This window comes from Sorex araneus, chromosome 4 (genome assembly GCF_027595985.1).
Source record: "Sorex araneus isolate mSorAra2 chromosome 4, mSorAra2.pri, whole genome shotgun sequence".
NCBI classification, from domain to species: Eukaryota; Metazoa; Chordata; class Mammalia; order Eulipotyphla; family Soricidae; genus Sorex; species Sorex araneus.
In genome coordinates, this window is record NC_073305.1 from 69,673,456 (window position 1) to 69,695,692 (window position 22,237).

Consider the following 22,237-nt stretch of genomic DNA (forward strand, 5'->3'; position numbering starts at 1 on the left):
GAAAAATGAAGTAATGAAATTTGCTTATAAGTGCATGGACATGGAGAATATCATGCTAAGTGAAATGAGGCAGAAAGAGAGGGACAGGCATAGAATGACTGCACTCATTTGTGGAATATAAAATAACACATGGGACTGACACCCAAGGACAGCAGAGACAAGGACCAGGAATATTAATCTATAGTTGGAAGCCTGCCTCATGAGCTGGGGGAGAAGATAGCTGGGATAGAGAAGGGAACACCAAGTTAATCATGGGGCAGGGATCGTTCGGGGATGGGAGATGTGTGCTGAAAGTAGATAAAGGACCAAACATGACGGCGTCTCAGTATCTGTACTGCAAACCATAAAGTCCCAGGGAGAGAGTAAGAAGGCAACTGTCTGCCATAGAGGCAGGGAAGGGTTGGGGGAGGGGAATACTGAGAACATTGGTGGTGGAAAATGTATAATGGTGGAGGGATGGGTGTTTGATCATTTTATGTCTGAAACACAATCATGAAAACTTTGTAACTATCTTCCCAGGATTCAATAAAAAATTAAAAAACACGCCCTTTTGGACCCTGCTGCGGAGCGAGCATGATGGAAGAGCCCAAGGAAGCGCTCTTGGACTCCAAACAGCCCACTGAACTAGCTCCGGCATGGGACCAGAGACCCCACGGTGCGCTGAAACAGTGGGAGCCGGGCATCCCCCAATTCTTTTAACCTCTCTCTCTCTCCACACCTCCCCCCTGAGCACAGCGCAGGATCCGCGGTTTTCCTGAGCGCAAAATGGAGACGGCGATCCAGCTGAAACGGGAGGCGCGCGCGCTTGCGGGAGGCCCCAGGGGGCGGGGGCAGCGACCCCCGCCCACAGCAGATAGATACTTAAACCCACCTCCCCCACGTGCGCTTCCCTTTGGACCCTGCTGCGGAGCGAGCATGATGGAAGAGCCCAAGGAAGCGCTCTTGGACTCCAAACAGCCCACTGAACTAGCTCCGGCATGGGACCAGAGACCCCACGGTGCGCTGAAACAGTGGGAGCCGGGCATCCCCCAATTCTTTTAACCTCTCTCTCTCTCCACACCTCCCCCCTGAGCACAGCGCAGGATCCGCGGTTTTCCTGAGCGCAAAATGGAGACGCCGAGCCTCTCTCTAGGCTTCTCCATCTTATGAGCACCATAAAAGGGTAAAAGTTTGTAGTGATGTTATTTCTGGTTGTACTTTCCCTGGACTTTATACAGAAACCCAAAACCGCGCGGCCGCTGTCGCGGCCGCGCGACCTAATGTCATCTTAGCATCAGCAATATGTAATATGTCCCTTTTTAATGGGTCGGACTTTTGTGGGAGATCCTAACAAGAATAGTAAGTCTGTTGCTGAAATATTGAAGGCAATCAAAGTGGTAGCCATCTCTCTAGACTGAACTAAGCTATATCCCCACGCCGGCTGAGAAGAAATATCCTTCTTTCTCGGGAAGAAACGCGGCGTGGTGTCAAACATAGTGTGACGTCCATTAAGCAAACAGACCTGGTGGCGTGGGAATGGGATATAAGGGGAAAAATTATGAACTCTACTAGTCTATCAACTAAGCCAGAGCCCCACGCCTGCCGATGACGGGAAATAACCATCCTTTTCGGTTTTTTTTTTCCCTTGTCAGGCAGCGTGGTGATTACCAAACAGGCGTGAACTCGGTGGCGCGGGGCAAGGGGGAAAAAGAAAAGTTATGTAACAAACAGCGGGACTTAATATCTCTATATTCTTAGCAGTGGAGAACTATCAAATGCCTCCTTGGCAATAGGACTGCTTTCCTTTTTTGGGGGAAACCCCAACAACGGTAGTGAGTTGTGTGTTGAAACATGGAATGTAATCGAGATAAGGCATAAACGAAGTGGAACTTATCATGTACAAGGGTGGGGACTGGGGAGGTGGGAGGGGGTGGCAGGTATACTGGGGGGGTTGGTGATGGGAGATGGGCACTGGTGAAGGGAAGGGTGTTTGAGAATTGTATAACCGACATAATCCTGAGAACTATGTAACCCTCCACATGGTGATTCAATAAAATTATTTAAAAAAAAAAAAATTAAAAAACACTCAAAAAATAAAATAAAATGAGTATCAGCAAACAAACTAGTTCTTACATAAGAGGGCCATATTTGACATCAACACAATAGAATACTATGCAGCTGTTAGAAAAGATGAAGTTATGATATTTGCATATAAGCGGATCAACATGGAAAGTATCATGTTAAGTGAAATGAGTCAGAAAGAGAGGGACAGACATAGAAATATTGCACTCATTTGTGGAATATAAAGTAACAGAATGGGAGACTAACACCCAAGAGTAGTAAAGATAAGGACCTGGAGGTTTGCTCCATGTCTTGGAACCCGGCCTCACGTGCTGGGGAAAAGACAGATCAGATAGAGAAGGGAACACCAAGTAAAGGGTGTTTGGAGGGTCCTCTCGGGATGGGAGATGCGTGCTGAAAATAGACTATAGATCTAAGATTATGGCCACTTTATACCTCTACTGTAAACCACAACACCCAAAAGGCGAGAGAGCAAAAGGGAATGCCCTGCCACAGAAGTGGGGTGAAGTGGGGGGGGGATGAGGTGGGGGTAGGGGGAGTCACACTGGGATCACTGGTGGTGGAGAATGGGCACTAGTGGAGGGATGGGTACTTGAACATCGTATGACTGAAATGTAACCATGAAAGTTTGTAAGTCTGTAGCCGTACGTCATGGGGATCCATTACAAAAAATGAATTAATAAATAATAAAGAAGGATCATATTTAAGGGCACTGTGCTGCTGAAGCTTCAAAGTTCCTAAGAAGTTTGATGTTTTTACACAGAGATGTTAATGTCATAATCTGGGGCATACCTGCTAGAGACAAAGCAACTTACCCAAGCTGGCCTGTGGAGGTGAAGCTAGCACAAGCCAGGAGGTGTGACTGCTCTACTCCTCCCGTGCCACCCTGGCACATATCCTCACCAGAAGTTGCTGGTGCCCAGGTGCAGAAACCAACATCAGAAAAGCTGCCAGCACTTGGGCTCCTTTTGGATGCCAAGCTACTAGGAACTTCATGCAACCTCATCTCATTCTCAGCCGTAGGCCGCCGTTATTATCTGTAGCTAACTGCTACTATCTTGGTTTAAAGATGAGGGAACAGAGATGTCAGGGATACACAGGGCCTTCCTGAGCAGAGCACAGTTTTATTCGCATGACCCCAAACCCAACCTGAAGGAGGACTTCTCACTGATCAATTGATCCCTCCTGCAATTTTAATCCAGGGACTGTGCACCACTTTATCTCTATGTATATATGTGCTTTGAGCTGGAGCAATAGCACAGTGGGTAGGGCATTTGCCTTCTATGTGGCTGACCCAGGTTCGATTTCTCCGTCCATCTCAGAGAGCTACTGAGAGTATCCTGCCCACAGGGCAGAGCCTGGCAAACTACCTGTGGGGTATTCGATATGCCCCAAACAGTAACAACAAGTCTCACAATAGAGACATGACTGGTGCCCGCTCGAGCAAATCAATGAACAAGACGACAGTACTATAGTGCTACATATATGTGCTTTATGTATTAAGGGATTTTTTTTCTCCATACCAGGACTTAATACTGCCCTACTGGGAAATGCATAACATGTAGTCTAACCAAGTGTTCCTCGACCATGGTCTATATGGCCCCCTAGGGCTCCTGAGATCTTACAAGGGAAACAAAGGTAAAATTTTCCATGTTATTAGAGTAAGGAGCCAACCCATAGGGTAGGTGGTGGGGGTGGGGACTCAGGAAGGAAACATGATCAGAAGTGGGCCACGATGGTAGAAAAAGCATGAGAAACACTGGTTTAATTGATCCTTATTTGAGCATTCTGTTGTGACCCAGAAAATAAGGAATGTGGGTGATTCATTAATTTCTCATTTATTCATTCATTCATTTCACCTGTTAGTATCAACTAAATGAAAATAAAGTGCTGTGTAGTTTAATTCCATACACATGAAGATCAACAACAAACAAAACTAATGTTATAATGATAGAGATGAAAAAAGGGGGCTGGAAGAGCATGAAGGAATCCCTGGCATGAAGTGAAAATTTTTTCTTAAATTTTTGGGATGATGGCTACGTGTTTGTGTACCTCTGTCAAAGTGTATCAAGTGTAACACTTTGTATACACTGAGAACTTCACTATAGGCCTCAAAATCAAGTGGTCTGAAGTTCATACAATGCAGCTTGGCAGAGGTAACTCGAATGCATTGTGACCGAGGGTGAGGAGAAAGAACCTCTTTGGGACTCGGAGAGCCTCCATCCCTCAGGACTGATGCCGGGGTGCTGTCCTGTGTCGACACTTGTACCTGGCACCAGAAGATTATTTATAGCAGCACTGTGAGTTTGCTTTCCATGGGCTTATGTCATGTTCCCAATCAAATCATAGTTGGTTTGGGTTGGGCCTCTGCCTTTAGACCCTGCACATGCCCATGGTGGGCAGGCCTGGCACCTCATGTCAGATTTCTGGAATCCCTGGAGTACATAGGCTGGATGTTCTGACTCAGGTATTGGGTGATGCAGGACTGGAAAAAATGGACCTTGTTTTGCATCTGCACATGGAAGGCACCCTAAGAGACACAATCTAGACACCAAACGATTGGAATTTCCAAGACACTGAAAGATTGAGGGGGCTTACAAAGGAAAGCTATTTATGTCGGACTCTTCTGCAACACTCAAAGCATCTTTAAAGCTGCCTTTGGATTATGACAATTTTTTTTGGTGTTGGTGGTGGAAGCACACCTGGAGGTGCTCAGGGGTTACTCCTGGCAGGCTCGGAGGACCATATAGGGTATCGGGGATCGAACCTGGGTTGGTTTCATGCAAGGCAAAGCACCACTGTACTATTGCTTCAGTCCTAAATTATGACAGTATTAAACTAGACAGGAATCTGAGAAACTCGACAGAATTTGCATTAGGTGATCATCAGTTGCATAAATTGCTTCTCAAAAACACCCTCAGGGTTGGATGGAGGAAGAATTAAGAGAAGGAAAAACTCATACTGTAGAGAACCTATTCTGAACCAGGTATTCTGCTAAGTATGGTGAGAATGTGATCTCATTTGCACCTCACAAACCACCCATGGAGGAGGGTGCCCTTTGTACCCATAAATTAAAGGCGTCCAGCTGGGGACAACAGAATTGAGTAGGAGGTGAAGTGGGGGAAAGATATTCCATTCTCCTGCTCCCACACGTGATCCACAGCTCCTATACCCTTGCAGGTGGGGCCTCTGCCACCTTGCATGGTGGGAGACAGCTGGGAGGGAGGAGAGGGAGAGGCAGAGATGGTATGTGAATGGAGGCGCCTTGGGGGGCCGCCTGGGAGGGGCCACAAAGGCTCAGGAGGCTGCAGGGAGTACCCACATTGCCAAGGAAGGCAGGCCATTTGGAAGTCTGTGTAGCAGGCAGAGAGCCTAAGCAGAGCCTGGGAGCAGGGGTCGGTTGCAATTTGCAGGATATAGAACTCAGGGGTCCGCCCCAGACCAGGGTGAAAGGGCGCGGCCCTCTCTGGAGCTTACCTGCACTGTCTGCACCGTGTAAATGTTCTTCAGATTAGACGCACACTTGGCTGCTGTGGCACCAGGGAGAGATCTATGCAAACAGGGCAGAGGAAAAGACACAAACAATGCATCAGTGGTCACGAGCCATCCACGATCTAAGCCACCAGGGCTTCATGCCAGTCAGGCCCACAGAACTGAACCTTGGGAAATACTGTAGGAGTCAAGGTGGAAAATCCATACTCTGATGTGAAGCTTGCTTCTAAGAATACACATACTCTTTCCCTTCGGTGATTTAATGAGTGGTTGGGGGAGAGGAAGGATAAGCAAGAAAGGTAATAGAAACCTTTAAACAGCATTTAAAAAAATAAAAATAAAAAACCTAAAATAATTTTGTAAGGGTTGGGTAAGAGACTGGGACAACAGGGGAAGGAGACGGACATCTGGATGGAGGCTGTGGACGTGGAATATGTCAGGTGTGAAATCCGATCAGTAAGAGTCTATAAACTCCAGTACCCAAGATAAAATAAAATAACCTAGCAATAACCAAGCATTTTTCTAGGGCTTAAAGACAAGAAACCATGCTCATTATATAGAAGACTGTAAAAATGCTGGGTCTCAACCTGGCCGTATGTTTGAAAACTATGTTAGTTTCTCGGTGGGTACATCTTCATGAGCTCCTCAGAACAGAGTGCTGTGTAGCCAACTTTAAGAAAACGTGATCACTGGCGGCTGTCTGTAACATCACCTCAATTTGCATGTGTTTCCAAAGCACTTCCCTTCAGAAAATGTTTTCAGGGTTTTAATGAGCTCCATTGAATGTTTGTGGCCAGAATACATTAATCTTTACTTTTCTATACATTCCACTAGATGGCAACCTACGACAGGTTTATTCACCAGCAAAGCTGCCTTATTCCAGCACCATTTCTGGTGACTGCAGGACAGAGGACACAGGTTTACTCACCCTCCACTCAATGCACCGGGATTGCGTCCATTCTGGTCACCTTTTCTTTCTCCCTATACTGAACTAGCAATTCTTGCTCAAGGAAAGCGGGATCCAGGTCTACAGGCCTAAAACGGTGATTCAAGAACAGCCCCTGCTTGGTTGTTAGGTGAGATGCAAGACGATTGCTGAGAGCATAAAATGGGCTCTCAGCCGACCCACTAGGATCTGGGGTCTATGAAAGAAACACCCCCCCTTCCGAGCCATGGACTCTGTTGCCCTCATCTCATCAGAACAAGGCCCAGGGGCTCTCAAGGTGTTGGTTTTTCAAAACAGTCATTAAGCCGTTGCATTATCACAGTCATTAAGCCATTGCAATCTGACTAATATTACCACATTAGTGATATGGATGAAAACCTTGTGGCTTATTCTCAGTGGGAACAAGACAGATCCAAGTGCTACCAATGCCCAGGTGCATGGTGGGCCTGGGGATAAGTGGCAGCACTTGCAGGCTACGTTTCACACCAAAGAGTGATCCTCAAAAATGCATTCCTGGGGCTAGCGAGATAGCACAGGGGTAAGCTGCTGGCCTTGCATGCAGACAACTCTGGTTCAATCCCCAGAACCATGTATGGTTTCCCGGCAGTGCTCAGAGCACAGAGTCAGGAGTGAGCCCTGAGCACAGCCCACTGTGGCCCAACCCCCTCGGCCCCATAAGCATTTCTGAATAAAATCCCTTCTCTAGGGCTCACTAAGGCAGCACAACTTTGGATCCATCTGGGGCTCATTTGAACAAGAATCCCCACAGAGCAAGTGAAGTCCAATAAATAAATCTCCCCTGAAGTGTATTTGTCTAGTTATTTGTATATCCAATAGATGGTCTTCTTAAGAAGCAAATCCAGGAGCTAGAGAGATAATGCCAGGGTTAGAGTACATGTTCTGCACGCAGCTGATCCCAGTTCAATCCCCAGCACCACATGGTCCCTCCAGCATCGCTGGATGCATCACCACGGGGGTGAGGCGGGGCATCCCCAGCACCAAGGGAGAGACTCCACCACAGCTGCACAACCTTATATTGAACTGTCATCTCGGCTGGCAAATCCCACGCAGAGCAGAAGGCAGGGCTGGAGCCTGCTGGAGCCTGCGGTTCCATCCCTGAACACTGCACTGTTGCCCAAGCATATTTCCCTGTCACAAAGCAAACCTGTAACAGAAACTATAATTGCACGTTGTTTCCTATTGTAGGCTTTAAGTCTGGCAACAATGTGTCAGGACCTGCTAGGCTGTGGGCAGGTTGACTAGAGTACTCAAAAGTTAGGGATACTGAACAGCAATTTACCTTTCAAGCAGACTTTCGGGATTGAATAGGGCACAGGATGTAAGGTGCTTGCCTGACACATGGCTGACACCATTCAATTCTTGGCACCAAATATGGGCCCCAAGGCACTGCCAGGGGTCACTGCTGAGCATATAGTCAGGAATACACCCTGAATACCACTGGGTGTGCCTTGCTCACCCTCCAGAAAACCAATAAAGCACAATTTTATACTGTACTGCTTTTCCTCTGAATTACAAAAGGACTGGATAAAAACTTTTTAAATTAATCTTTTCTGCATTCTTCACACACACCCCAAATCTATTGCTTTTATATGACAATCTAGAGGCATGTATTGCTACATAGATTTTTCTTCCTTCTGAAAGTTTTGCTGATTTCTCCACCCAGTGTGTCCAGTCAATATATACTGGATAACTCAAAGCGCACAGAAGAGTATATCCAGGACTTGCTTCCTAAAGGAGTGGGATGAGGGTCCTGAGGGTTCAAAGAGGGAAAGACATATGCTCTTTATCTTTTAAATTTTAGTATACTCCTGCTTTTAATTTTTTAAAGTCATACTACAATTTATGGCTTAAAAATCTGAATATTTGCCTCATACAGCAGTGTCAACTAAAACACATACGATGTGAAAAGAAAATCAATAGCGAGTATTTGCTTTATACTCCTCTTTTTTAAATGCCTCTATCTCCATGTTCTAGACTTATATCAACATTTCAGGTCAGAAGACAATTACTGGCCATGTTTCCAGAGTGCAGAGAGGGCTGCAGGAAAAAACTGAGATGGCAGCCCTTCCTAGTGTAAGGAGCGGGGAACAGTGGCTGTGTGGGGGCTGGACGATGGGACTCTAAGTGACTCACCTCATTACAGCACTGGGCCCTGGCAGCTGTCACTATTATTTTACCATTTTACAGGTGAGCAAGCTGGGACTTTGAGAAGTTCACACCTTGTCCAAAGACACAAAACACTGATTTTAATACAGGGGACCTATCTAAAATTCCCACTCTTTACCTTTCACTGCGAATGATACAGCCAAGTTATCTACACACTTAAAACATATTATTTTTCCTGGGGGGAGCACACCTGGTGACGCTTAGGGGTTCCTTCTGGCTCAGTGCTCAGGGATCACTCCAGGATATGCTTGAGGGACCATATGTGGTGCCAAGGATTGCACCAGGGTCAGCCCTGAGCAAAGCAGGCACCCTACCTGCTATGTCTCTTACCCACCTGAACACTTTCATGGGGCTCTGCAATTCACTCTGTGTGTTCACTCTCTTTTTTTTAAAAAAAGAAAACCAACACTTTTTAATTGAATCACTGTGAGAGAGACCCTTACAAAGCTGTTCTTTATTGGATTTCAGTCATATAATACTCCAACACCCAGCCCTCCACAGTGTATATTTCCCAGCACCAGTGTCCCCAGGTTCCCTCCCATCACCCTCCATCCCCACCCCCTGCCTGCCTCTATGGCAGGTGCTTTTCTTCTCTCTCTCTCTTTCTCTCTGTCTCTATCTCGCTCTCCCTCTTCCTTTCTCGCTCCCTCTACCCCCCCTCTCCTTTTGGGCATTGTGGTTTGCAATATTTATATCTCAGTGTTCTTATCCAGACCACCAATTTTCTGACTGCCTTTTGAAATACAAGATTGTGTCCAAGTGACTTTTTAGAATGGAGCAGGGTTAAAATTAAAAGAGATTTTCACAAAAACCAAGGCTCACCTTCTAGTAATATAATATTAACATTTAACATCTTATGATGCTGATGCCTTGGCATTTCAAAGGCATTCTGTTGGATTCTCTGAAACTTCAGTTTCCCAGTTTCTAAAAAGAGGAGACTGGATTCTGTGATCTTAAAGTTTCCTTCTACCTGTGTAGCAATGCAAACATCCAAGTGTCAAAGTAACAGATAAAGCAACGTCAGGTGAGGGGCTGGAGCAATAGCACAGCGTATAGGGTGTTTGCTTTGCATGCGGCCAACCTGGGTTCAATTCCCAGCATCCCAATTGGTCCCCTGAGCACTGCCAGGAATAATTCCTGAGTGCAGAGCCAGTAGTAACCCCTGTGCATCGCCAGGTGTGACCCAAAAAGCGGGGGAAAAAAAAAGCAACATTAGGTGGCATTCAATGGCTGGCTTGGTCAGTTCAAGTCTCAAATCCTTTCGCAAATCAAATCTGCTACATGACAGAGAAAAGGACCGTGTGTCTATACCTCATTCCTGGACCCCAGAGGTCATTAACATGCAAAACCAGGGTAGATCCACAAAACTGATTTTTAAAAGGGCAGATGGGTGGAGATTATTTCTGTCTAGCATGTGTTCTTCTGAAAAGAAAAAAAAAAGTGACATCCATCCTAGTTTTCCCAGTAGAACACTAACAATAGATTCCTGGGACCAAATTAAAATAAGCCAAGATTTTTAAAGAATCTGTGTTGTAAAAGGTCAATCTGCCCTGGACTCGCTGGTGCACAGTTGAAGCAGAAGCTGCTGCCCTGCCCACTGTTACCGCTGTTTGCGCCTGGCAGGCTTGAGGACCTGGGAGCAGCTGTCTGTATCCTCATCCCCCATTACTCTAACAGTTGGGGCGGGGGGGTAAAGGTGGAAGGGTAATGTTTGTCAGGGACTTCAATGAAAGAAACTTTTACCGGCATCATATACGTACATAGTAGATTCCTGTATCTTTAAGAAATGCTTTTCTACCCCATTGATATGATCAATCTCAAGGGACTGCTTGCTAATCAAAAGCTTTCTCTGCAGACCAAGGATCACTGCCAAGGAGGGAGAGGTGGTGCTGCCCCAAGAGGAAACAGCTGGACAAGTTCTGTTGATGCAACTGAGGGGGATGCTACTGACATCTAGTGGGCAAAGGCCAGGCATGCGGCTGGGTCTCGAACAACCCATAACAGTCTCAATCATTCAGAGTCGACACTGGAAAACCATACTAGAGACATTGAATGGTCTGGGCGATCTGACAGTTGATTAAACCAATCAAGCTTCACTGCACACTTCTTTCAGCTGACGAGCATCCTTGTGGAGTCCATATTATGTTCTAGTTCTGGCACCCCTGCTCCACGAGTCCCCCCGACTCCCAAAGTCAAAGAAAGAGTGTTTAGGTCCTCTTGTATTGACCTGGGGATGAGGCATGAGAGAAAACTGCGAGAGGACTCCACACTCTGACATTGCAAGAAGGAGATGAAATCAGAGATATGGGGGCTTTGGCTGTGATGGGGTTCATAGTGGTGGAAGGGCCAGCTGGTGCCCAGAATTGAAACCCTGATATGCACTCTTCTTAAACTTGAACTGCATTCCCAAGGAATTTCCTGTCGTCCTGCTACAGTCTCATTGTTTGATTTGGTAAAGTATCTTTCTTGCTTATCTGGCCCCAGAATAAAAAGGGATGACAGAACCACAGAATCAGGACTTATTTGCATCCCTCTGAGCCTGAGGTCATCTTCTTTACAGAGCATACATATGGAAACCCCCCTGGATGAGTCATGTTTCAGAGTTAGACTGCCCCCCTTGATATAATGATATTAATGTGATAATGGTTTTATTTTCTTGCCCTGGATCAGAAGTCTTGAATATACTATTTCTAAGCCTTACTATAATCCTGCCAAGTTTGTGTTGTTATCCCCATTTTACAGGAACAGACAGTCTGAGTGAGTCCATGTGGAAGCAGCAGATCTGGCCTCTTCCTGGGCCACTTGGCTCTGATTCTCCTCTTGGATGAGGCTGTACCTTCTCAATAAAATCCAAGCAGCTGTAATCAGTATGAGCAGTCACGTGGGGCATGTCTTATGACAAATCCCTTTGCAGTCTTCTGACTCGAGTTCACTTATGATTCTGGAAAGCTGGTCTCTCCCTGATCTCCATCAGGTTAGCCATACTATGGAAAGGAGGCAAATGCAGAGATGCAGGAAAGGGTGAGATGGTCACCAAATCCTTGAAAGTAATGATACTCCCAAACAGTACACAAGTAACACGAGGCAGGATGTTCACAAGGCAATTTTTCTGGGGTCAGATAAGCAAGATACTTCACCAAATAAAACAGAGAGATCATGGCAGGACAACAGGAAAGCCTTTGGGCCAGGAATGCAGTTCAACTTTAAGAAGAGTACATTCCTAGATTCAGTTCTTAGCACCAAGTGGCCCTTCCACCAGTATAAACACTATCACAACCAAAAACATGATCTGTATCACTGTATCACTGTCACCCCATTGTTCATCAATTTACTTGAGAGGGTGTGGTGCCAGTAAAGTCTCCATTTTTAGAGCCCTTTTTAGCAGCCTCTCCTTACTCGTCTTTCCCAACAATTGGAGGAATGAGACCTGTTATCGTTGCCGTTCTTGGCATATCAAATACAGCACAGGGAGCTTGCCAGGCTCTTCCATGTGGGTGGGATACTCTCAGTAGCTTGCTGGGCTCTCCGAGAGACATATATGTATATTTCCCTCTATAATGATATGCAGTCCAGGAATATGTTCACTCATGCATGAGGCTCAGCCCGAGCATGAGGAAAGCTGCCTGGAGTGTGGCGGCAGTTGGGCAGTAGAGGTCGGCTGCCTGGGTTGGATCCCTTGGGGCAGGGGGGGCTCTCACCCACCAACTCTCTGGGGCGCCCTGAGTGAAAATAGCCATGTGCAGAGTATGGTGGCATGGCTATGGGGGCCCCATTTTATGTTCCCTTCTTGGAGAAGCAGCTGTAAGTTCTGGAGGCTGGCTGATGAGGAGATTATCTGGTGCTGGAAGGAGATGGCTTATGGGTGTGACCCCTGGGTCACCAAGATTGGGGGAAGCAGGCAGAGGATCTTTGCTCCCAGGTCCCGTTGAGCCCAGAGTCAGTGTTGAGCCCAGAGTCAATAGCTATGCCACCGAAAGACATGATCTATACACTCAAAAGCTTTGAGTTCGAATAGCAGCACTGTTATCTACCTGCTGAGTAATAAGTCTGACCCTTTCTGACTCTATCTTCAACTTGCTGATAATATGGTGTCCACTCCATTGCTTTTTACTTGGGCCACACAAGCTAGCTCTACACAAAACATAACAGTGTCTGGCAGCTACTAAGCTGTTAGTGCTGATGTCACTGTCATCATTATTGGCAGAACAAGAACATATGAGAGAACAATTAAAACTTCAGAGGAAAAATGCATTTTCTAACCTGTGGGAGAGAGAGATATAAGTAGTCAGTGTAGGGGCTGGAATGATAGTACAGTGGGTAGGGCGTTTGCCTTGCATGCAGCTGACCCAGGTTTGATTCCCAGCATCCCATATGGTCCCCTTGATCATATAGGATGCCATGAGTAATTCCTGAGTGCAAAGCCAGGAGTAACCCCTGTGCATCACTGGGTGTGACTCAAAAGAAAAAAATAAGAAATCTATGCAAATTGCATAGACAGCTCAGAAACTCTCCCTGTCCATCAGCAGGCAAGTTTCTCTACACATAAGGCTATGGCTCCAGTGAGTACTGCTTTCTTCCCACTTAGGCGTGGTTACTGCAAAAGCAAGATAATTAAGGTAGAAGTAGAAACAGATACATTCAGGTCTACCCAGTAGATGATTAATCTGAAGGATGCCTGGAGTGTTAATTTTATGTTTCCTACGGTCAAAACTCCCAATGCTAGCTTTATTATTCTTGAATGTCTTCAACTTAAAAACAGAATACCAGGAAATGCACCTTGTGATTCACTACATAAAATTAGTTAAAGTTACTTTACACTGGGGAGTTAAAAGAAGGCAGGAAGTACAATAAGGTTGAACAAACTTAGGTTAAACTACCTAACATGTGTCTGGTCATCTAAGTACCATTTTCATGCAGACAGTGTGCTATTGAGAAATCATCTTTGTCTACTCATTAAAGCAAGTCTGAGAATACCTACAACACATAATCAACTAAATTTAAATCTGAATGCTTCAAAGGCATTTTATCTTCTCTCTTATACAAGAAATGAAGGGGTGGGTTGGGGAAAAATGTACTTTGTGCTTCATGTGTGATATTTACATTGGGTTTTTTGTTTGTTTGGTGGGTTTTTTTTGGGGGGGGAGGTTTGGGTCCCACCCAGCAGTCCCTGATCTTTGCTTTTCAGCTAATTTCTCAATACCATTAGATAAGCAACAAAGCTAAATAAAGTTTCTGGGGAAAAGGCTCCTGTAAATACCTAAGGAAATGATTTTAAGCATTACCTGGATAACTCTTAGTGACCATAGTGCCACTTACACTACTAGGAACCTGGACATGTTTCTTACAAGAGAAAGAAACACAAAAGAGTCCTCAAAACCTACCTGGACACACACCTTCTGCCATTCAATTAGGCCCATTACCTGGCAACATCTTTTGGAAGATTGACGTGGCAACTCTGGGCCCCATCGGACTCCCACTGACTCTTAGGGAGAATATAAGAATACTTAAAAGACTGAGGCCATTTGCACACGGGGTTTGATTTCTGGCACCACATATAAATCCTTGATCACTATCAAGAGTGATGGCTCAGCACAGTGCCAGGAATAAAACCTAAACACAGTCAGGTGTGGCCCTTCCACCCCCCTCCCCCCAAAATGATTATATGTTTAATATCAAAGTGTATCTATGCTGGCCTCTGCAATCTTAATTATATCATCATAAGAAATGGGAATAACAATAATAGTCAGGAACGATCACTCTGGACAAGAGCTGAGTGTTGGAAGTAGGTAAGGGGATACACATGATACCCTTTCAGTATCTCTACTGTAAACCGTAACGACCGGAGTGAAAGAGAGGGAGAGAAATGCAGGGAGTCGGGGGGGGGGGAAACTTGGGGCATTGATGGTGGAAATATAAACTGGTGAAGGGATAGGAAAGTGGACGGGTGCTGGAACATTATGTGACTGAAATCCAATCATGAACAACTTTGTAACTGTGTATCTCACTGGGATTCAATTTTAAAAAAAGAACTGGTAATAGCAAGGAGAGTCAAACATTTTGAAGAGAGTCAGAAGAAAAATTTGTGATTTTCAGAAAAGCATCACTCTCATTACTCAAAGAGATTTTTTGAAGACAGGATTATCATTAAATGTAAAGGAAAAGCTGATAAAGGCATTGAAATAGGCCAATTTTGAAGCAGCTGAGTCCTGTCTTAATTTATCTCTCATGAAACTGGTCTTTGTCACCTCATCTGTGGAACACCCAGATCACCCCTCAAGTCCTATCTAGCTCCTGGCTGGGAGGGGTGTGTGTGAGGTCTGGGTGGACCGTGTCCCACTCACTGTTCAGAAAGGAAGCAGGGTCGAGTGGATAGAAACACCAGTGCTTAAGACTACACATTTCTTAATTCAAATTCTGTTTCTGTTCTGTATTAGCTGTGTACTTCCAGGCAACTTACTTCCTGGGGCTCAATTTCCTCTTCTGGAGATGTTGCTGCTATGTCTCACTTCAACAATGAGGATACTTTATTTTATAATTACGAAGAATACCCAGCCCAGTTCTACCATACTAAAGTAAATTAATATGGGAAAATCCAAATGGAAAAGGACGTTCAAAACTTTACACATGGGACAGAGTAGAAGACTGGCAGACACACAGACACACAGACACAGACACACACACAGACACCACATACACAACCCAAGTGGTTGGCAAGAATACAAATGATGCTAGTCTCTCCCCTCTTATGAGAGTCTTTGATTTTGGCCCAAAGAACAAATGTAAAGGGAAAGTGTAAAGCCGGCACTCTGTCTTCTTTTGAATTTATTGAGATCAGAGGGGAATTTACACAGGCCCAGGTATATGCTGAAGGCTGCCTTGAATTATCAATCATCTATTAAAGATGTTTTCTGTTTAATCACTTAGATCTGTGGCTTGGGGCTACACTACTAGCTTCCTACTTGAGAAAAGTCATGTACAAAATGGTTCAGGACTTAGTATTAGCATTTAATACAGTATCTATCGAGATGACATGATCTCTGTAGATTGCTTTTGTACCACTGTTTATTTAAACTTGATTTTACCTCACTCACAATGGTCACTCCTAGCCTACTGGCTCCTTCACGGGGTAGGATATTATCGCCATCCTGATATGTAATACATCTTATATATAATACAAGGAGAAGCCTACTACTCTTAGCACTGACGGAAAAACAGTGAGGCCACAGTGTGCACTGGCACCATGCCAGATCACCATGGTCTGGCTAGCCAGCCTAGGTACTGAAGTAAGGAGAGGACATCTTGAGTACTGAGAGCAGAAGAGGTTTTGTTTGTTTGAGCAGCAAGTTTCAGGGAATGGTTAATAACTTCCAAGACATAACTTTTCAGTGCCTTTATCCAGGATACTTAGGAAATAGCCAAGAACCTATTGCAGGCCTGGCTCAAAGTCCTGAGTTTATGCCCTACCTGGCCCTTTGCCCCTTGTGGAAAATAACACTCTGAGCCCCATTAAGAGAAACTGTGGGTTTGAAAGAACAAGCAGGGGAAAGAAGGAAAGGAGCGTGGAGCAAGCAGTCTCTCTCTGCTTCCTTGGCCTTCCCCATGGGACCACCTCTCACAGCCACAGGAAGTCACTCAATGGATAATAAAGGTCCGAGGGCCACCACTCAGGAGCAGCGCCCCACCTGCCCACTTGAGCTGCTTCCCAGAGCACACTGCAGCCTGACAGGTGGGTCCTTCTGGAGTTCCAGCCCTCTGAGAACTTGCCACTGAGGCGCTCCACTATGGAGTTATGGAGCTTCCCTGCTGGGAGCCAGCTGGGTCCAGCTGCCCTCTGAATTCTCAGCATCAGGAGAGTGACTGACAATTCACATGCTCCATTACCCCCTCAACAACAGAGCCGTTAAGTTCCAGGGCTTTTTATGTTGCATCCCTACCTTCTACACCTGAGGCCTGACTGCAGATAATAGGCCACACTGGGGGCTACACTTTAACTGGCACAGTCAGGCAAGCTGGCTGGAAGCAGTCCGGGAAGCTTTACCCCTGGCAGGGGGAGCAACATCCAAGGGGATGGGTGGGCAAGCAAAGGTCCACCTTTGTTACTAAAAATCCCAGCCTTCTCTTCACCACCCACCATAGCACCCAGTGAGAAGGAGATGGACTCGGTCTAACCTGGCTCAAGGGCTATTTCAGGACAATTTCAGAGATTCAGCACCTAAGTTTTCAGGTAGGCCCAGTGGGGAAAGGCACCCTCCCTGCAGGCAACATCCTGAGACAGGTATCAGAGGTTGGGAAGTCTGTGGATTATCCGGGAATACGGTCAGTAGTTACAGGAGTGAAAGGACAAGCTAAGTGGCCCGCGGGAATGGAGGAAACACACAGACAGACAAAAGGAGGTGGGTTTCATTCTGAAAACAGCAACATTAAAAAAAAAAACGATGTCATATCCATGCAGAATTTTCACTTTTGTTGAAGCTCAGGAATTAGTCCCCCCCCCCCCAAATTAAAGTGGTTCGTTTCTAAAAATAAACACCTGCAACACCACCATTTCAAGCTGCTGTGGTAAAAGAAGGGGTGGGAGGCTGGGGAGATAGTACAGGGGTGAGGTTCTAGCTCTGCACGTGGCCAACTCTTGCTCAATCCCCAGCAATGCATATGCCCCCTCAATAACTGCCTGAGCACAGAGCCAGGAAGGAAACAGAGAAGCAGAGGTGGAGAGCTTGAACTGCACTTTGTCAGGGTGGCAGGAGACACTGAGTCAGATCTGCAGCTGAGGCCTAGGAGAGGAAAGGGAAAGCTCAGGAATAACCAAGACCATTTTCAAGGCTACCTTGAAAGTCGGGGATGGCTGTTTGGAGGAGGGACAGCGCTAGACTCAGACTGGCTTAGTTCAGACCAGGGTTTAAGGACCAGAGTTACAGGGGAGGGTCAGGAAGGCGGCGGCTCTAACTCAGAGCAGAGCTTCTGAGGCAAAAGCACTGTGAGAAGTTCGGAACTGGAACTGAATCGGGAGCTGAGGGGGAAGAGGACTCCAGGAAGAAGTGGAATTTGAAAGAACTGCTAGTGAGACTAATAATACTGTGAACCAGCTCATGACAGGGTCGCAGGGCAGGGAGAAATGAGTCAATTATGGAGTGGTCAGTACAGCCGCATGCGTGCCTGTGGCCTGCAGGGCTGGCAGAAGCGAGTGGCCAGAGCTCAGGGGAGAGAGAACAGGGCAACAGATGGAGATCTGCGCATGAGCAGCAGTAGCAGGAACCGCCACAAGAAGGGAAGTCCCAGTGGGTGGACAGCCACCAGCCCCCAAGCTTTGCCTCCCACCCAGCACCCCCAGCGCCGACCCAGGCCCAGGATAGAAATGTGGGGAAGTGGCATGCAGTCCAGGGCAAGAGACTGGTGAGAAGAATCCGAGCACAGCGTCTGCCACTGTGCCGGTGGCATGAAGACTAAGAAAATGTCATCTGAGCTGGGAAAGGAAGGAAGTGCAGCATGAAGGAGCACAGAGGGCCGCAGGCAGGAGGGGCCGGCGCAGGGCAGCCTGTGTTTGGGAGCACAGTGGAGAAGCAAAGGAGGCGCAAGGGCCGAGCCGCTCTGCCGGGAGGGGCAGGGAGGACGGCCGTAGTTGGGTTACAAGGTCAGCACTTCGGCCTCTGCTTTGAGAGAGACCAGGAGCAGAGCAATGATGTGCTTTAAATTCAGTTATCGGGGGACCTCTACGGTGGCTGGAGAAGCAGGGTTAGGAGGAGAGAGACCTATCAGGACGCTGTTCACTGACTGAAGTTCTAGCTTCTCAAAGTGTTAAGTCGCGATGCCCTGTTGGTAACTGGACATGGGGCCTGCAAACAGTGCACCCAAGAATCAATTTCTGACAATTGTCAGCAAATGTTGGAGCTAGATACCTTATATATCTGGGGCTGTGTAAAAACCTATGGGGCATTTGGGCTAGGGAGAGAGTACAGGGTAAGGCACTTTCCCCACACACAGCTGACTGGTTCAATCACTGATGCCACTTATGACCCTCAAGCACTGTTGGGAATGATCCCTGGGCACCTTAGGTATGGCCCCAACTATGTCCCTTCCCTGCACCCACCAATTTCCTGGGTGAAAAGGAGTTCTGAGTAGAAAATATTTTAGAAGCCTTGATTTAAAGCATGTCATTTCTCTGTGGTCTAGGATCTAACAGACTAGAGCTAAGTATAAGATTCTGGGTAAGTTTTGATAGTGTGGGCAGAAGAGATAATAGAGCCAGTAGGACATTTATCTTGCAGTGGTCAACTGGGTGTGGATCAAAAACAAACCAAAAAGAACCACCAAAATTTGATAGTAAAAACCAACAGCCTTTGTTGACACAGTGGATGCGGCACAAGAGAGGATAGGAGGGAGAGGGAAGAAGAAGGAGGAGAGAGGATATGGGAGGATGGAGAGGGGGGGAGAGGGAGGAAGTGAGCGAAAATATAGGAGGGGAAAGAGATGGAAGGAGCAAGAGGAGAGAGGAGGAGGAATAAAGGAGGAAAGAGGAGAGAGAAAAAAGGGAGGAGGATGGAGAAGGAGAGAAGCTATGGGAGGAGGGAGAAGAGAACAGGAAGTAAAAGGGGGATAAGAGAGGATGGGAAGAGGGAGGGGCGGGGAAGGAAGAGGAGGAGGAGGAGGAGGAGGAAGAAAGGGAGAAGGGAGGAGGGAGGAAAAGGAGGAAAAGGAACCACAAAGTGGCAGAACATAAGGAGCGGGGACAGAGGAGGAACTGAAGACCTAGGACAGAGCTGCAGCTGGAGACTCGTCTCTGAGACTGGACCTGGGCAAGGCTCCGGGAGGCTGAGGTGCGTTGCCAATGTTGCATCTGGAAGGGCATTGGGTAGAGACCTGGTGACAGAGTCTGGAAGAGCTGGAATTGCATTGGGTAGAGGCCTAGTGACAGAGGAGGAGGAGCTGGAAGCACAAAATACAGGGGATCAGATGAGGTTTCTGGTGTGGAAGGGGACAAAGGAGGCCCAAGGACTGAGTTCTGTGGACAAAACTCAGGAAAGGGCATCAACAAATCATAATGGCAAGAAGACACATAAGCAGTAGCCACCTTGAAGAATGGGGAGAGTTTCAGTTATCCAGAAAAGGGGAGGACACTCTTCAGCATAAACCCCACCCTAAGGAATCACCAAGTGCTGAAATCCTTAGCCTCATGACCTATTATATTTCAAAGACATGGACACTGGCAATAATATTTCATTTGATCACTGTCTTTCAGAGAACAAAAGCAAATAAGGGTGGGAAAGAAATAAAATAGTCATCCCTGAATGGTCAAATGCTTCTGTTAGAAGACACTTAGACATTCACAGAAAGTTCTTGTGCTACATCATATTGTTCCTGTAAGAAGATTCATGTCTGAACTGGCTGAAGGACTCTCTTGAAGCTGTGTCCATCAGTCAACAGTTTCCACAAGTCAGACCACAGGGTCAAGTTGAACACCTTGAAAACAGGTAGTGCGGCAGTTATAGCGATGCTTTTGAAAACAGACACACATGATTTCATTCTGGGAAAATGTGCCAAAACCACATTTTGGTTGTTTCAGCTTCACAGAATGAAAGTGAAAATGTTTCCAGAAGCCTCAGCTATCTATCTCCTACCCCATCTTCTGGTCCCCAAACAGTACTGCTTCAGGCGTCCATTCTGATGCACAGTGCTGACTCCAACTGCGCAAAGGGATGACTCTGCCCTGGAAAGGGTGCCCGTGCTCCTAAGAGATGCGTGTGGTCTATGCTGAGGAGGCTGGGGGATGTGTATGGGACACACCACACACACACACACACACACAGGCAACTAGATATGAGTGCCTGAATACTGGCCCTGACAGCCTACCCCAACACACACACACACACATGCGTGTGTGCACGCGCATGCACACATACACACACATATGCACTGCACATGCGCTATTGCTTCCAAAACAAAAGTTTGCCAACATTTTAAAGCAGTCCTTTAAAACTAGATTTGTGTCATTAAGTCAATTTCACAAACCTCTGTTCCCCTAAGTCTCAGCAAGGCAGATACAGTTTGCTCAAAATCCTCAAAAGCTCCCAGGGCCACAATCACCCACTGCCAGGCAGATGCTAAAACAGGGTCCAGCACTCATCCCTCCATCACTGAGCAGAGTACTTCCTGCGTTCCTACGATGGAGGCAAGTGGTCAACTGGGTGTGGCCAAGCACAGGTCGGAAGACAGAGCAAGGGTCCAAATTCCCTGCTTCCTGGCGCATCACAGCGTGTGAAGAGATTGAGACTGAACGGGAAAGAGGCACATTCCAGCAGTGGCTGTAATGCACAGGAAAAAGCCCTGGGGCAGGGGAGCTGGGGCGCCTCTGCCAGCAGGGGCAAGCTTTGGCCTGAGCGTGGGCAGGGCTCCACTCAGCAGCACGGAGACTGCGCCTCAGTGTAATTGTCTCCACGTACTGCCCAGGTGAGGTGCTGCACGCGGAGCGCCAAAGCACGTGCTCCAGAAATCTCTGGCCCCGGGAGGAGAGATTTCCAGGAGCTCAGGGCAGCTCGGGCCACTCCTCGCAGGGCGGCCACTGAGAGCCCCAGGGACCCGCGGTGGGCATGCTCGGGGAAGGGGGAGTGCTGCCCAAACTTTGGGGACTGCATCTCTACTCCTCGCTCGCAGCGGGAGGAGCGGCCACCGCCCAACCCCAGCCCGGAGCCTCAAGCCCCGGCCCCAAGCGCAGCTATTGCTCGGGCTCTCCGAGAGGGCGCCCCCCTCACCTGTCGAGCCAGAAAGTCCAGGGAGAGCGCAACGGGATCTCGCCCGGCTCCGCTGCAGTGTCGACAGCTGCCGCAGGCCAGCAGGGGCAGCGCCATCCTCCGCCCGCCTGCCCGGGGCTGAGTCACCCCTCACTCCCACCCCCCACTCCCCGGGCCCCCCAGCTGAGCGATTGGGCGCTGGCTGGCGGGCTGACCCGCAGCGCATTCGGCACCAGCATGGACCTCTCGTGGTTGAGGAAGCAGGAGTCCGTGGAGAACAAAGCTGCCCCGGGGTGGGGAAACACGGTGAGGGGTTCCCCAGGGCACTGGTCCTGCCCCTGGAGGTGGGCTCCAGGAGGGGAGCCGAGGGACAGAGGGATGGAGGGGTGGAGCGGCGGAGGGAGGCCAGACTCACGCGCGGGAGGAAAGGCAGCGGCGAGCGGAGCACCAGCTGAAGGCTGAGCGGGCAGATGGTTGGAGGAGGGGCGGGAGGGCAGATGGAAGCACAGTCGGATGTGACACATCGATGGTCAGGGGGGAACCGCTGGCTCCATGGACGAGAAGACTGGGCAGCTCACTCAGAAGGCGGATCCGCTCGGAATGGATCTCACAGCCTGTTTCCTGAGACAAGTGATTTGAACGGACCACAGCTGCCACCCCCACTTGCTCTGAGCCCCCTGCCGTCCAAAGCAAAGGGTCGAAACCTTGGCCCAAAGAAGAACTCCCAACATCAGCACAAATTCTCCAAACTTGCCCGAAACATCTGCAAATGGAGGCGGGAGGGAGAGGAGAAGAAAGAGGAGGTGGACCAGGAGGAGGGAGGAGG

At 47.7% G+C, this 22,237-nt stretch overlaps 1 protein-coding gene across 3 annotated transcripts in view; it reads right to left on the reverse strand.

The window, feature by feature from the left end:
- The window catches only part of EIF4E3 (eukaryotic translation initiation factor 4E family member 3), a 46,444-nt gene extending 24,441 nt beyond the window's left edge, over positions 1–22,003 (reverse strand). For 2 of the 3 annotated variants that reach the window (XR_008629861.1, XM_055137071.1), the window contains exons 1-2: positions 21,433–21,548; positions 5,539–5,611 (exon numbers count right to left, since the gene is read on the reverse strand). The gene's annotated coding sequence lies outside the window, so the exon portion shown is untranslated. Of the gene's footprint in view, positions 1–5,538; positions 5,612–21,432; positions 21,549–21,826 lie in introns of those variants that run through there. The other variant, XM_055137073.1, reaches the window with a different exon arrangement.
- Positions 22,004–22,237: the final 234 nt, after the last annotated feature.